Source organism: Chanodichthys erythropterus, chromosome 12 (genome assembly GCF_024489055.1).
Source record: "Chanodichthys erythropterus isolate Z2021 chromosome 12, ASM2448905v1, whole genome shotgun sequence".
NCBI lineage: Eukaryota > Metazoa > Chordata > Actinopteri > Cypriniformes > Xenocyprididae > Chanodichthys > Chanodichthys erythropterus.
In genome coordinates, this window is record NC_090232.1 from 55,523,158 (window position 1) to 55,540,869 (window position 17,712).

General features: G+C 42.2%; 1 pseudogene; it reads left to right on the top strand.

Annotated features, from left to right (window-relative positions):
* Nucleotides 1-1,923: 1,923 nt before the first annotated feature.
* Nucleotides 1,924-7,406, top strand: LOC137032490 (F-box only protein 44-like; annotated as a pseudogene).
* The last annotated feature ends 10,306 nt before the right edge of the window (nt 7,407-17,712 follow it).

Sequence of the window (17,712 nt, forward strand, 5' to 3'; positions counted from 1 at the left end):
GAGTGCAAGTGATGTTTAAAAAGTTAACTCACTCATTCACACTGCAAAAATGCTTTTCATACTAAGTATTTTTTTATCCTATTTCAAGTAAATTAAAAAAAAAAAATCTTAAATCAAGATGGATTTTCTATATGAGAAAATTATATATGATATTTAGTCTTGTTTCCTGGGGGGATCTAAATTAAGTGCATTTTACTTAAGTAAAATGATCAATATCTGCCAGTGTGGTAATAAAAATAATCTTAATCCAAACGGAAAGTGTTGGAGTGTCTACCCAGGTGAAAAAAAAAGTGCAGTAAAATACACTTTATTTTAGTACACTTTTACACTTCCATAATGTACAGTGCTCTATTTCCGTGCACTTATTTTGTACTTAATATACTTAAAGCTCTTCTTTAGTACTTCTTAAGATAGTCTTAAGAAAATCTAAGTGTACTCAACTGTGCTATTTTGAGACACCATGAATTTGAACTAAAATGTGCTTTTAACATACTATCTCTGTATAGAAAAATTTATTTAGTTACCACTTGTAGTACACTTGAAGCCATCTTTCAAACACTTTTAAAAATGGACTTATGATGTATTTCAAATATAAGATTAATATATAATGAATATATACAAAATGTATTTATAATATATTGCCAGGCAGTGCCAGGATTGTGAGTGATTGCTGGAATGTACTCACTCACTTTTTAATATTATTTGTAAATATGTGTACAAATGGTTGGTTTCTTTATTTTATTTTGTATATTTTTTATCAATAGATCTCAGCAACAAAGGAAAAAAAAAACAACATGTGTGTTGATTTCTCCCTAAGATGGCAAAGTGAAACACAAATTTCCTTGAAGTGGCTCAGCATGGCCCCACATTGTTTACATAACAAAAGCAACTGTTCACAGCTGATTAAGGATATTAGCCTAAAGACTTCCAGCCCATCGGCTGTCCTGCGGGTTTTATAGGTAGAAAAGCCAAATGGCTGCTCTCTGGGACTTCTAGTGTTAAGTAAATTCAGTATTGATTCATTCGGTTGTAAAAATCAATAATTAGTTAATGTATTTATTTATCAGCACTGGAGTAAACGGTGATGTCATCATCCAGATCAGTTCAATTCTCATACAATGGAGTCAATGCAGTCAGATCAAAACACTGAATATCAAGTGTCCCCGACTAAGCAAGCCAAAGGCGACAGAGGCAAGAAGCCAACTGCATGATTATGATTCAGGTCATAACCCATGTAGAAGGCGATGTTCTCGTGACCCTGCGCAATGTTCCCTAAAGGTTCTCTAAAGGCGACAAACATTCAGAACCTTTACAGAACATTCAGGACGTTCTAAAACATCTTTTGGTACTGAAAGTGCTGCAGTTCAAGGTTCCTTTATATTTATATGTAAATATACATTTACATATATATATCTTCCAAGGGGTTTTTTCCCTCCTAGGACTTTTTTCCCAGTGCTAGCACGCTGGGTTTTTCTCCTAGGGGGTTTTTTCCACCCCTGGAAGTCAGCCGACATTGGCTTAATGTAGCACCATCTTGTATATGTTACATATTACCACGCTTGTTTGTACAGTTTTAACCACTTCCCTTTTTTTCTGTGCTTCTAATATGTAAAGCTGCTTTGAAACAATTACCAATTGTAAAAGCGCTATATAAATAAATTTGACTTGACTTGACTTGACTTTAGGGGAACTTTCCATTTTGGTTATTTTATGGTCACATAAGAACGTTAAAAAGACAACATTTGGGAAATTAACAGAATGTTCCCACACTGTGCTCTGTTGGTCACTTAATAACATTCCTTATGTGAGTTTCAGGGGACGTTCTATTTTGGTTATTTTATGGTCGCGCGCGAATGTTACAAAGAGGACATTTGGGAAGTTAACAGAACGTCCTATAGTAATAGTGCCCTAAACATTCCCAGAATGTCCCGAATGTTTCCTGAAGGTCCACCAAATAACATCACCCAAACCTTCAAAGAACTCCACATCGTGACCGTCTCTGATGTCAGGTGACGTCCTTGACACCATGCCCTTGTCAAACAATCCTAAACGATTCCAGAAAGAAGGTTTCTAATTAGAATTTCTATAACATTTTGGAACCATTCCTATATTATTCCTACTCAGAACTTGTCTCAAAGACATAAATATAATTTCTGGGAAAGTGTTCGAAGGATTTGGTTCTTACTCTGTTCATTTTCTTTGCAGCATCTTGTTTACTGAGGCACTGTACACCGTAAAAAATAAATAAATAAATAAATTTAAAAAAAGAATCTTTAAAAGAAAGGATGAAATGCATGAAATTAAAGATCTTTCTTTTTATTTATTCAGAACAACTTTTGATAAATCCTTCAGATTATATTGATAAATCTGATCTTCTGCTGTAGAATCACAGTGCTGATGTAATCAATAATGTCAATCTAACTCAGAGATTGGGCTCTAAATGAGTTCAGTGATTCAGATCAAATAATGATTATGTGAAAACATAACCAACACCACCTGATCATCATTTCCATTTGATTGTCTGGATGTTATAACTCAGTTACAGCAGCCAAACAAAATTTAACATTATAAAGTCAAGGGTCAAGAGTAACTAAAGCAAACACCGATCCCCATGATGGTGAAAATTGTGATTTTCTCCTTTGATTCTGCTTGTTATCATCAGGTATCTTCAATAATGCTCAATCATCACTTAATTATCTCATTAACTTTAACACCGCTTCAGTGGGTGGAATAAAAAATATGGCAGGACTTTTACTTTCTGACCCCTGGACTATACACCTCTGCATTTAGGCTATTTTCTGGAAAATGACTAATATTACCCAGAATGCACTGTTTTCTACAGAATAATACTGTTTTCATGGAAAATGGTATGTTATTGTCAGAATTTGGCCATTTTTTACAGCAAGGTTTAACAGTGTAATTTTAAGCATATTAGTTAAAATGACTGCATATTTTTAGATATTTAGAGTATATTTAGTGTTGGAGCCATTTTAAAGTGGAACATGCACCAAAGAGCTCACCTCTTCACACTTACATGTACTGTATATATATGTAGGCACATAATGAAACAAAACTTTAAAGAATGAAAAAGTTAACGTCAGCCTGTAGTGAGATTATTTGTGTCTCAGTTGGTTTATCATCAGAATATGTAATGTAACTTCTCTGTTTCCACCCACAGGTTCAACTTGCTAAAAAATCCTAGAGCCGAAGGTGATTCACATAATTAAGTTTGTTCATTAAGTGTCACTATTTAATGAATGAATTTTTGCTTCAGATAATGTCTCTTTTTTGATGTTCTTATCAGATGGACTCCGAGGATGGGAGATTGTAGAAAATGGAGGTGATGGCTGGGTGACAGAAAACAGCAGGAAACCACATCCAGACGACAGGGTCACCAAATGTTTTATAACATCTTACTGGTATGTTTGATATTTTAGATCCTTCAAGAAAATTTTGAGCCTGTTTCTGTTCAGTCCATGTTAAAATATGAAACTGAATCGGTCATCAAGCCAATCCACACATGATAACTTTGTCCTCAGGTTATGTTTGAAGCGACAGCTGATTGATTTGAAGAAAGAAGGCTACGGTGATGCTTTCATGGATCTGCAACCTCATATCAGAATATCAGACTGGTGAGTGTTTGCTGAAACTCCATTTAACTCTACAGTATCAGGTGGTGAACTTTTATAGTGCTGCACGATATTGGAAAATAAATCTTTTTGTGATATTTTGTTTTTGTAGTATGTAGTGGTTAAACGGATCACTGTTGATCCGTGATCCGTTCGGATCAAGCCCTACGGTTCGGGACGCATGTGATTCACGGATCATTTGCAAGTTTCAGCGCAATAGAGTGAACAGGTTATCATATGAATGTGTTTTGTATTGCTAGTTTACACATTAAATAGATATAAAACCATTCAAGAGCGTGAAGAGACAAAAGAGGATTTAATCCGGTATCGCACGCCACGCTGTCAGAGAGAGAGAGAGAGAGGCGTGTTCCAGATAGCTCGCAAACTCTAAATTGATTTCTCTTTCGCGTCCTCAATGCACTTGGATGGTCACATACACGCATTATGTCAGTCAAAATTAGTGATGGCCCATTTCGAAACACATGCTTCATGAAGCTCCGAAGCTTCATGAATCATTTGTTTCGAATCAGTGATTCGGAGCGTGTATCAAACTGCCAAAGTCACGTGATTTTAGTAAACGAGGCTTCATTATGTCCTCACTGTTTCGAAACATTTCAAAACAGTTCGAAATTTCAGTGGTTCACCGGTAGAGGGCGATGATAAAGTTAACCCATGAATCATGCAGATTCACTGAGAAGCATTGAACAAGTGTCTATGGGTTTTACCTGATCTCTGATCAGTTTTATAAATTTGTAGATGTTTTAATTAGACATTAGAATAATTAAAATGAATAATGGTAGTTATTAATCTCTTATTGGCCTGTTTAGCTTGAGCCATGGAACAGAGAAACAAGCCTTAAAAATTGATAAAAGAACAGATATACAGTCACTCTATATGTAGCCTAATCTTATTAGAGAATTAGTTAATTGCATTTAATAGATTTTACTTTCAATAAAACATTTGCAATAGATTTGTAAAAGGTGTTTTTACTGCATGTTTAGTTTGAGTTTTGTTGCATTTACACTCTTTTGACCACTAGGGGTCACCGTGGAGTCAAGTGTCAGATTGTTTCGAAGCCTCGAATCATCACAGCACATTTGATTCAACTGCTTCAGTGTTTCACGAAGCCTCGCTCTGCCCATCACTAGTCAAAATACCCCTCTCGACAAGTATTCTCGTGAACACATTCGGTTATGTCTTAATTGAACAAGGTGAGAATTCAGATGTGTATCTATCGGATGTGTGCGTGCATGTCTTACTCTTAAAGTGACAGCAACATAAATACCTGCTGTTGTCTGTCATGTAAATCAAACAACAAAACACAGCATTAACAAAGATTAATCTATATTACATTTACACAGTGAACGGTTTCATTTTATATTTAATTATTACATTTCTGTACATGAAAATTAATACTACAGTTAGAACTTATACTTCATTTGTAACTTTATGTTGTATTTATCTATGCTTGTAATTGGTGTACAGTATTTGTTCTTTTTACAGTCTATTCACTTGCCTTTAATGATGTATCAGTTAGGCTAGTAGTTTTTGCTGTGGAATCAGATTAGTTAAAGTGGGCCAAGTAATACATGCAAAGTTAAGTTACCCTCAAACCCCTAATTTTTTTTTTTTTTTTTTTTTTTGTGCTGATCCGAAAAATGATCTGATCCGAGACTTCATAACCGTGATGTGATACGAACCGTGAGTTTTGTAATCCATTGAACCACTAGTAGTATGCATAAGATTATAATTGCGGTATTATGCATGAGGAAGCATCACTTCTCTCGCCTCGTTTCTTGTCATTCAGAGACATATCGTTGGTGTTCGTTTGCTCAGTGCTTCAACACAATGTGTTTTCCTGAGACACGACCAGAGCAGAGGTTTGTGTGCATGTGGATTGTTTTGCTGTAATCTACCAGCACAACTGGAAAATATGTTCGCGTGAGATCGCATTACAGCGGAGAATTCAAATGTCATAAAAGTGTGGTTCATCGCCTCTGCCTGCTCTAGTTGCGTTCAAACACGCGAACCGTAGGCTGTTTCCCTCAGCACAGCAGCACATGAGTGTTTGTTTTCATGACCCTTTAATACGTTAATTTTAGGTGAACTGTCCCTTTAAGTGTTAAATGAGTTCTAACAGTAAAGCACACTGTCTTATCTGCAGGTGTGCTCCTCGAGCTGACTGTGGGAGTGAGTATCAGATCTGTGTAGAGCTGCTTGATCAAAATAAAAGCCCCATCAGAGCCTGTAAGTCTGAGAAGGTTGTGTTTCAGCAGTGGAATGATGAGCCGTGGCGTCAAGTGAGTCGAATAACACACACCGTCAAATTCTTCTTCAGTACTCAAACTTAGTCAAAGCGCTGTTGTCCCTGTGTTTGTTCTGCTTTATTTCAGGTGACTCACGTCTTCAAGGATTATGGACCTGGTGTTCGGTTCATCCGTTTCACTCACGTGGGAAGGATACGCAGTTCTGGAAGGGCTGGTATGGAACACGGATCACTAACAGTAGTGTGGAGATCTGTCCACCTGCAGAGAGGTAGAGTTTCCCAACATGATTCCTGTACGTTCCTAAATTTAACAGACACAAAAGAGATCTTCAGATGAGGAATTCTAATGATGCCTTAATCCAGTGTTTCCCAACCACTATGACTAGTTGTCAGGTGTGCCGTGGAAAATGATCAAATTCCAAAAAATAACTAAATATAAATGCTACAATGAAGAATATTATCACGCCATCGGGCCAAAACCTTGTATCTCTATATTTCATCATTTTTGTTTTATAATATTAATGCTATAATAATATAATCTTTTTATTAATTGTATAATACAAATAGTAATAATAAACTTTTGTTAACATTTGGATTTTATAAAATTACTGTGCAAAGTTTTTTTCAAGAATTAGGCTGGCATACTTTTTGCTGCTGAATTATTGTCACGATCACCGTCTGTTCCTGTCACTCCCCGGACTACACTTCCCACAATTCTCCCTGTCAGTCACATGTTCACTTCACACCAATCACCTGTTGCCACATCCACCCTAGCACACCACACTGATTACCACACCCAGCTGCAGCTCATTAACAGGACTATAAAGGACTTCCATACACACCACCTCACCGCAAAGTATTGTTTAACTGTTGTTGCAATTCCGAGCGTTTCCCTGTATTCCTTGTCTGCCTGTTCCCTGTTGCCGTTACTGCCTGTTCCCTGTTTTTTGACCCATTGCTGCCTGTCCTGATCTTTGCCTGTCCCTTGACTACGATTCTGCCTGTTCCTCACTGTTCCTGGTTGTTCCTGTTTTGACCCTGCCTGTACGACCACTCTACTTTAATAAACGCTGCACTTGGATCTCCAGCCTGAGTCACCCATTCACAACAGAATACTTCGCCACCACCAAGATCCAGCAGCTACCGTGAGTGTTCCTGTCTCAACAATTATGAACCCATCTGCCAAGTTAATAGGTCTCCGTCAAGGGGACAAATCCATTGAGAACTATGTCATGGACTTTATTGAACTGGCACCGTTAACCTGTTTTAATGAGGAGTGCCTAATGATATTTTTTCGCGGTGGACTATCTGACCCGCTCAGTTCTGTCATGCCGCTACACGATCCAAACGGGACGTTGGAACAGTATATTGAACAGGCTTTACTACTGAGCGGATCTCCTTTTACTGTGGGTGTCGCAGAAGAACGCGACACCATGCTTAATCACGTAATGGCCGCCGCATCAAAGAACACTCACAAAATGGTGGTCACCACAATAACAACACCAAGTCAAGTCAGCACTGATCGCCTAGAGCAACGTCACGTCTCCGCTGATCGCCCAGAGCAACGTCACGTCTCCGCTGATCGCCCAGAGCAACGTCACGCCTTCGCTGATCGCCTAGAGCAACGTCACGTCTCCGCTGATCGGCCAGAGCAACGTCACGCCTTCACTGATCGCCCAGAGCTACGTCATGCCTTCGCTGATCGCCCAGAGCAACGTCACGCCTTCGCTGATCGCCCAGAGCAACGTCACACCTTCGCTGATCGCCCAGAGCAACGTCACGCCTTCGCTGATCGCCCAGAGCAACGTCACACCTTCGCTGATCGCCCAGAGCAACGTCACGCCTTCGCTGATCGCCCAGAGCAACGTCACGCCTTCACTGATCGCCCAGAGCTACGTCATGCCTTCGCTGATCGCCCAGAGCAACGTCACGCCTTCGCTGATCGCCCAGAGCAACGTCACGCCTTCGCTGATCGCCCAGAGCAACGTCACGCCTTCGCTGATCGCCCAGAGCAACGTCACGCCTTCGCTGATCGCCCAGAGCAACGTCACACCTTCGCTGATCGCCCAGAGCAACGTCACGCCTTCGCTGATCGCCCAGAGCAACGTCACGCCTTCGCTGATCGCCCAGAGCAACGTCACGCCTTCGCTGATCGCCCAGAGCAACGTCACGCCTTCGCTGATCGCCCAGAGCAACGTCACGCCTTCGCTGATCGCCCAGAGCTACGTCACGCCTTCGCTGATCGCCCAGAGCAACGTCACGCCTTCGCTGATCGCCCAGAGCAACGTCACGCCTTCGCAGATTCGCCCAGAGCAACGTCACGCCTTCGCTGATCGCCCAGAGCAACGTCACGCCTTCGCTGATCGCCCAGAGCAACGTCACGCCTTCGCTGATCGCCCAGAGCAAGGTCACGCCTTCGCTGATCGCCCAGAGCAAAGTCACGTCGCCGCTGATCGCCCAGAGTCACGTCAGGTCTCTAGATCAGTCCGGGAGCGGAGAGGGTTGCGTTCCAGTGTGACCGATCGACCATTGATTTCAGTCCGAGCAGCTGGCATCCCCAAGTCTCCGTCGGCCGCTTCGCTCTCAAGCCCGGTGGCCACTTCGCTCTCCGCACTCAAGTCTCCGCCGGCCACTTCACTCTCAAGCCCGGTGGCCGCTTCGCTCTCAAATCCGGTGGCCGCTTCGCACTCAAGCCAGCCGGCCGCTTCGCACTCAAGCCCGCCGGCCGCTTCGCACTCAAGCCCGCCGGCCGCTTCGCACTCAAGCCAGCCGGCCGCTTCGCACTCAAGCCAGCCGGCCGCTTCGCACTCAAGCCAGCCGGCCGCTTCGCACTCAAGCCAGCCGGCCGCTTCGCTCTCAAGCCCGGTGGCCACTTCGCTCTCCGCACTCAAGTCTCCGCCGGCCACTTCACTCTCAAGCCAGCCGGCCGCTTCGCTCTCAAGCCCGGTGGCCACTTCGCTCTCCGCACTCAAGTCTCCGCCGGCCACTTCACTCTCAAGCCCGGTGGCCGCTTCGCTCTCAAATCCGGTGGCCGCTTCGCACTCAAGCCCGCCGGCCGCTTCGCACTCAAGCCCGCCGGCCGCTTCGCACTCAAGCCAGCCGGCCGCTTCGCTCTCAAATCCGGTGGCCGCTTCGCACTCAAGCCAGCCGGCCGCTTCGCACTCAAGCCAGCCGGCCGCTTCGCACTCAAGCCAGCCGGCCGCTTCGCACTCAAGCCCGCCGGCCGCTTCGCACTCAAGCCCGCCGGCCGCTTCGCTCTCAAGCCAGCCGGTCGCTTCGCTCTCAAGCCAGCCGGTCGCTTCGCTCTCAAGCCAGCCGGTCGCTTCGCTCTCAAGCCAGTCTGCCGCGTTTCTCTCAAACCTGCCGGTTGCTACGCTCTCAAGCTCGCCGGTTGCTACGCTCTCAAGCTCGCCGGTTTCAACGCTCTCAAGCTCGCCGGTTTCAACGCTCTCAAGCTCGCCGATTGCAGTGGACTTAAGCACCCTGGACGCGATGGACGAAATGGCTGCTTTGCCAGTGCCCACGGGCAAGATGGCCGCCCCTGCGGTGCTCAAGGATGCAGGGGTTGTTCCAGCCATTGAGTCCGCTCCAGCCAGTGAGTCCGCTCCAGCACAGCCTGCTCTCCTGGTCTGTCCTGTCTTGGCCCAGAGGGCTGTGCTCACTTTTTATGTCTTGGCTGTCCTACGTGCGTTGAGGAACTCGAGCTCTATTGCCGTCCCGGAGCAGCCCGAGCCCGCTGCCGTCCCGGAGCAACCCGAGCCCGCTGCCGTCCCGGAGCAGCCCGAGCCCGCTGCCGTCCCGGAGCAGTCCGAGCCCGCTGCCGTCTCGGAGCTGTCTGCTCTCCCTGATACGGCCATGGAGGCCGTCACCGAACTGCCCGCTCTCCTTGATAAGGCCACAGAGCAGCCTTGGTCGGCCCTGCCACCACCGCCTGGACCATTTGCTCTACCGCTGCCGCTCAGGCCATCTGCCCTGCTGGCGCCACCCGAGCTCCTTGCCCATGAACCCGCCAATGCCTCCCTTGATTTCCCCAAGAACTTTTTGGGGGGGGCAGTATACCTAGGGGTGGGGAGCTTGTGGGTGGGGACCCTGCTCAACCATGGCCTTTAAGGGCCTCTGAACTACTATGGCCATTCATGGACTGTAGGCCACTAGGGCCATGTATGGACTCTATCCTGCCGTGGCCGTCCAAGCCACCTGACCTGCCGTGGCTGTCCGAATCCCCTAACCTGCCGTGGCCGTCCAAGCCACCTGACCTGCCGTGGCCGCCCGAGCCACCTGACCTGCCGTGGCCGCCCGAGCCACCTGACCTGCCGTGGCCGCCCGAGCCACCTGACCTGCCGTGGCCGCCCGAGCCACCTGACCTGCCGTGGCCGCCCGAGCCACCTGACCTGCCGTGGCCGCCCGAGCCACCTGACCTGCCGTGGCCGCCCGAGCCACCTGACCTGCCGTGGCCGCCCGAGCCACCTGACCTGCCGTGGCCGTCCGAACCACCCGACCTGCCGTGGTTGCCTGAACCACCCAACCTGCCGTGGCCGCCCAGGCCACCTAACCTGCCGTGGCCGCCCGAGCCACCTGACCCACCGTGGCTGCCTGAGTCCCTGGGGCTGCATTGGAGATCCCGTTCCCGGCTACTGTTAGATCTCCAATGCACCCACCCCCCCCTTCCTAGCTGTTCCTTTACGTCGGGAGGACGCGCCTTCCGGGAGGGGGGCGTTATGTCACGATCACCGTCTGTTCCTGTCACTCCCCGGACTACACTTCCCACAATTCTCCCTGTCAGTCACATGTTCACTTCACACCAATCACCTGTTGCCACATCCACCCTAGCACACCACACTGATTACCACACCCAGCTGCAGCTCATTAACAGGACTATAAAGGACTTCCATACACACCACCTCACTGCGAAGTATTGTTTAACTGTTGTTGCAATTCCGAGCGTTTCCCTGTATTCCTTGTCTGCCTGTTCCTTGTTGCCGTTACTGCCTGTTCCCTGTTTTTTGACCCATTGCTGCCTGTCCTGATCTTTGCCTGTCCCTTGACTACGATTCTGCCTGTTCCTCACTGTTCCTGGTTGTTCCTGTTTTGACCCTGCCTGTACGACCACTCTACTTTAATAAACGCTGCACTTGGATCTCCAGCCTGAGTCTCCCATTCACAACAATTATATACACACCTAGTTTATTCATTTATTTATTGGTCAGCTTATGATTATATATTTTTATTCATTTGTTGTTTTCTGGATTGTCAAAGAGTGACCATTAGTTGCACAAATACAGATGTATACTCAGGTGGAAAAAAGTACATTTCTATAATATACTTAAAGTGCTCTATTTTCGCACAATAATTTTGTATCAAATATACTGAAAATTCTTCTTCAGTACTTCTTAAAGGGATACTGAAAATTCTGTCATCATATACTTCATGTTGTTTCAAACCTGTATGAATTTCTTTCTTCTGCTGAACAGAAAGGAAGATATTTAGAAGAATGTCAGTAACCAGACAGTTTCTGGTCCCATTGACTTCCATAGTATATATTTTTTCCTAAATTATGATTTTGTTTTTATTATTTTTCAGCAAATAACTCAAAAGTTAACTCAAATTTATTGTACATTCATTGTAAAGTTCAGACTCTAAGCTTTCAGATGACACCTATTTTGTAAGTATCTAGGCAGGGGTTTTGAAAAATATGATTATTAATTTTTTCATAGCTTCAGGCTTAAGGGGTTAAAATTAGAACTTATTACATTTATTAAAAATAATAGTTAATGTTTCAAATGTAATGATATTTAATACTATTTCTTTATATTATTTTTTACAACAGTTTAGACCTTCTCTGACAGTTCCCCTCTGCTTCAAACTGACATTTCCAAAGACTGACTTAATATATTAAAATTATATTGATTTATTTTTTTTAATAAGTAGACTGTTAATTGCAATAGCTAGCTGAAAAAAAATATTGCTAAACACAGAACTTGACTTGAGACTATGATCACAGGGACTGAATTCTGACTGTACTCTTGATGTATATCTGCATTAATGTGTGTTTATAGTGTGGATCATGGAGGAGAGCTCGAGACGACAGCAGAAGTACGTGGGTCTTCAAACACACACATGGAAGAGCCTCAGATGCATGATGTTCTTCAGGTTCTGTGTGAAGAGAGTCTGACTGGACTGAACTGGGAGTCTGAATGGAGCGAAAGTGCTTATGATGGAGAGTTCAGAAGTACAGCAGAACTACACAAATGTAGGTCGACACACACAATCATTTAGTGATTTGATGTTGATTTGTCTCATTTAGTGAAATGTTTCTCTCTTCTTGTGTTCAGATGCCTGTGATCTCACACTGGATCCAAACACAGCAAACTCTCGTCTCATTCTGTCTGAGGAGAACAGGAAGATCACAAATGTGGAAGATCATCAGCCGTATCCTGATCATCCAGAGAGATTTGATGAGGTTTCTCAGGTTCTGTGTGGAGAGAGTCTGACTGGACGCTGTTACTGGGAGGCTGAATGGAGCGGACATGCTGAAATATCAGTGACATATAAAGGAATCAGCAGGAAAGGAGCGAGAGACTGTTGGTTTGGATACAATGACAAATCATGGAGTCTGTACTGCACTGATTATGGATTCACTGTCCATCACAATAATAACAGCACTAATATACCTGACATTGATTCGTCCTCTAAGAGAGTAGGAGTGTATGTGGACTCTGTCCTTCTACAGCGTCTCTGACACACACACACTCACACACTTACACACATTCAACACCACATTCACTGAACCCCTCTATGCCGGATTCAGGGTTTATCCTGATTCCTCAGTGTCTCTGTGTGACATTAAACAGCTGTAACTGTTTAAACTGCCCTGACAATCATCTTGTCACAGTTAAAATCCTCCACATTCAATTAAATATCATTTCCTACCATTTCAGAGAGAAATGTAGTCACACGTTGATCTGCCAGTCGTGGGTCTTTCATGCAGAGAACTCTCCTCATGTTTGCATAATGAAGCATTTAAAAGTTAAATCACAATGACATGTATTTTACAATGACAATAAAATTATTATTATTATTATTATTATTAATAAACATCTTTTCGTCAGTTTAGATACTGATTATTAATCACTAAAGCTCCTTTATCTTAACCGCTCTGCTTAACCGTCGCTCTCACACATCCATCATGTTTGTCGTTTTTTAACACTTTTTATTCGTATTTGTAGTTCTAATAGAATCCTCGTCCACAGCGCAATGTGTTATGGGCAATATTAGCCGTTTGAAGTGTGCACGGATCTGCACTTCAAATTCTAACTGGAAAAAAGTAGAAGTATCTTTGGAATACTCATTTCAACATACTACGATTTGGGACATACTAATTATTTTTTCTGATACTATTTAGGACGGATAGTATGTGAATTGGGACGCAGCAATAGTCATCAAATCTCACAGAATTACATTTCTACTGATTCATTTTTAATTAAAGATTTCATTAACAGCTAGAAGTTAGAAATCTAGGACCCACTTTATATGAAGTGGCCTTAACTACTATGTACTTACACATAAATTAATCATTTGATACAATGCACTTATTGTGTACATACATGTTTTTACATTGTACTTATATTTTAAAAAACACCTGCATGTAATTACATCTGTAATTAACTTCTGTAATTACATTTATAATTACACTGTTGACCCATCCCTTACACCTTACCCCTACCCTTACACCTACCCATACCACCAAACCTGTCCCTAACCTTACCCGTATACACCTCAACAGCAGCAAGTGTTTTGCAATTCAATATGAACACAATAAATACATTGTACTTATTTTTTGATGTAAGTACATAGTTGTTAAAGGGTCCCACTTTATATTAAGTGGCCTTAATTTGTACAGTCTAATTAATGTATAAAATAATATTCATGTTCTTTTGTCTATTTTCTATTCTATTTTTCCTGGTATTATCTTTATTTTTTAACAGATCATTATTTATTTTATCCTGTATGTTCAGATGGCATTGAACATACTATTGATACATGTTGTGTTGTATATAAAGTTGTATATCATTAATGTCATTTTTTACTGTTTGTGATAATTCACTGATTGTCTCCCTGCTGTCTGCTCACATGCTCTGATAATAATAGCTTTTGTAGGACTTTATTTTGATAATTTGTCAAAAATAAATCTGTTACATCGGATTGTGTTACTTATAACTGAATAAAAAATAATATTTAACATTATTAATATTTTCTATTTTCTGTCCAATTTTAGTAGTCGCTGTGCGAGTAAACCTCACTCCTCTGATCTCAAAAGATGCTCTAGCAACTGACGGTAGAGGTTGCAACCTTTAGCTTTGTTGTTAAAGTGTCCGAATCCTATGCCGGAGACCCAGGTTTGAGGCCTGCGCAGAGTGGGTCAAGTTGGACGTGGGTATCATATAATCTATGATTATAATTGTGTATTTATTTGGTTTAATGTTTTATCTGTCTCTTCCCTGTGCCTTTGTTGATACCAGATTAATGCATTCACATATCTGTCAGACACTCGGTTAACTCGTATCGCTCATTTACTGCCCTCCTCAGATCAAAGTTTGAACTAATTGTTATATACTTGCACTAGCATATTGAATATGACAATTAGTTCAAACTTTGACCTGTGGAGGGCAGTAATACACTTAGCAGTGTCTACACTGCTGGAATTCTAATACAGAAGAAGAAGAAGAGAGCTAGTTCAAGATGAGCATTTGTGGTTAAAATGTATATAATTTTATTTTTTATTTTTTTGAAAATGAGCAATGATTTCTCTAGATAAGACTCTTATTCCTAGTGATGGGCAGATCGAGGCTTCATGAAACACTGAAGCAGCTGAATCAAATGTGCCGTAATGATTCGAGGCTTCGAAACAATCTGACACCCGTCTCCACGGTGACCCCTAGTGGTCAGAGCAGTGCAAATGCAACAAAACTCAGGCCAAACCTATGGGCCAAACATGCATTAAAAATACACTTTAACAAATGTATTGCAAAAGTTTTATTTAAAGCAAAATCAATTAAATTGAATTAACTAATCATCTAATAAGATTAAATATAGAGTGTCTGTATAATTTGTGTTCTTTTATCAATTTTAAAGGCTTGTTTCTCTGTTCCATGGCTCAAGCTAAACAGGCCAATAAGAGATTAATAACTACCATTATTCATTTTAATTATTCTAATGTATCATTAAAACATGTACAACTGTATAAAACTGATCGGTAATCAGGTAAAACCATAGGGTAAAGCCCTAGACACTTGTTCAATAGTTCTCAGTGAATCTGCATGATTCATGGGCTCACTTTATCATCGCCCTCTGTTGGTGAACCATTGAAATTTCGAACTGTTTCGAAACCGTGATGACGTGATGAAGCCTCGTTTACTAAAATCACGTGACTTTGGTAGTTTGATACACGCTCCGAATCACTGATTCGAAACAAAAAGATTCATGAAGCTTCGGAGCTTCATGAAGCAGTGTTTCGAAATCGGCCATCACTACTTATTCCTCGTATGGGATCATGTAGAACGCTTTGAAGCGGCACTGAAACTGTAATTTTGGACCTTCAACCATTTGGGCTCCAGTGAAGTCCACTATATGGAGAAAAATCCTGGAATGATTTCATCAAAACCTTCATTTCGACTGAAAAAAGAAAGACATGAACATCTTGGATGACATGGGGGTGAGTAAATTATCAGGAAATTTTAATTTGAAAGTGAACTAATCCTTTAACGTTATCTTATTCTGCTCGCCTTCAGCAAAATACATTTGTGGCAAGCAAGTGCCATTAGTACTGAAGCCTTGGAAACAAAACCAAAAAATTAAAAGTGAGGAGAGCAACATTATGCATTTTGCCACCTTCACCTGTGCCGTCGTTACTAAGCAATGAGGTAAACATCTGCTGGTTTGGGGGCAGTGGGGGCAGGGGAGGGGGGAGCAATCGAATTCGGGTTCGAGCCAGGCAATCAAACCAAGTGTGAAAGCACCCTAAAAGCTGCATTATATCAAACTTTTTTATTATGTTTAAAGTGGTAAACTTTGGTTTCCCTGAATTATGATTTTTAATACTTTAAGCAATTTTCTTAACTAATCTAGTTTTATTTTCAAAGTTTTACAATGAAACGTTATTGCATTAATCAGTTTTTAATGTTTTAGGCGTTTTAGAAAAATGAAATGAAAAATTAAATCAAAAAAATAATCAAACATTTAGAAAAACTAAATCACAATTTTCCCTGAACAGATACTAAACAAAATAACATGTAATTTACTAGCCTTGAGGTTCTGACAAAATGTAAATTGCTGCAGAATTAAAAATGTTTCATTACAGTTTTTTCCAATTGCTAACACACAATTTTTCAAACTAGTCTGGTTTTATCAAAACACTTAACACAATTCACAAAACCACACACCCAAACTGCAAAATACCTCATATATCCTGCAAAATGAAGCACTGCAACCGAAACTACACAGAGCATTATCAAAATCAAACTTTTGCATGAAATGGCACACACTTCATTCATATTACCAGATTTTTGCCTAACCACCTACACACTGTTGGGCATAATGAAAAGCACCCCCATCTTTAGTATGCTTTGCCATAATACTAAAATATGTATCAGATTGTTCACATGCACAGAAATATTTGCAGATACACACACATGCTGTTGCAACATTTTTATTTTTTTTCCTTCACTACAGTAAACAAGTTAGTACAACATAAGCACAGCAGATATATTTACATGGGACTGAACAAAAATATTCTTACAAAAAAAGTAAACTGAAAAAGAAAATTTCTGAAAAAAAATATATTACAGTAAAAAAAAAAAAAAAAAAAAAAGGCAAGAAAAATAATTAGGCAGCATCTTGCCGCACAGCCGGGTCTGGCCACAACGCCTCGTCAACATCACAGGCAATATCTTCCCTTGCCAGACATCGAGGGAAGAAGCGCCTTGAGTGCCTTATCCATCCCTGAATTGCACCCACATCAATCTCATCACATGCCTCTTCCATGGCCTGCACAAGAGGCATGCGCACAAAGGGCTGCCGGTCGTATACCTTCCACCGCCATGCCGAAAAGAATTCTTCTATGGGGTTCAGAAATGGTGAGTATGGTGGGAGGTATTGCACGAGAAATGTTGGGTGGTCAGCAAACCAGTTTTGGACTGGGGCTGCACGATGAAAGCTCACGTTGTCCCATACTACAACGTACCGGTTTCTTTGATGGTCTGCATCATTCATACGCTCTGGTGGTATGAGAATGTTGTGAAGTCTGTCCAGAAATGTGAGAATATGGGCTGTGTTGTATGGTCCAAGTTTGGCATGACGGTGGAGGACACCATGCATATTGGAGATGGCAGCGCACATTGTGATGTTCCCACCACGTTGGCCAGGAACATCTATAATGGCTCTGTGGCCAATGAGGTTTCTCCCTCTTCTTCTGGTCTTTGCTAGGTTGAACCCAGCCTCATCTATAAAGATGAACTCATGTGGGATTGCATGAGCATCCATTTCCAGTACTCCCTGAAAACAAAGAACAAAAATCACTCAATATGGTGTTATCCAGTACACTGGGAAACAATGTTGTGTGTAGTGTACTGCAGTCAATATAGTACTTACATCCACATATGCTCGTCTGAACTCTTTGTTTCTTTGAGAGTTTCTCTCAAACGGCACCTTATAAAGTGGTTTCATTCTGATTTGGTTTCGCTTGAGAATGCGAGCCAATGTGGACAGACTAACTCGTTGAATGTTGTTGAATAAGGTGTTGTCTCGGATGATGTGGCTTTG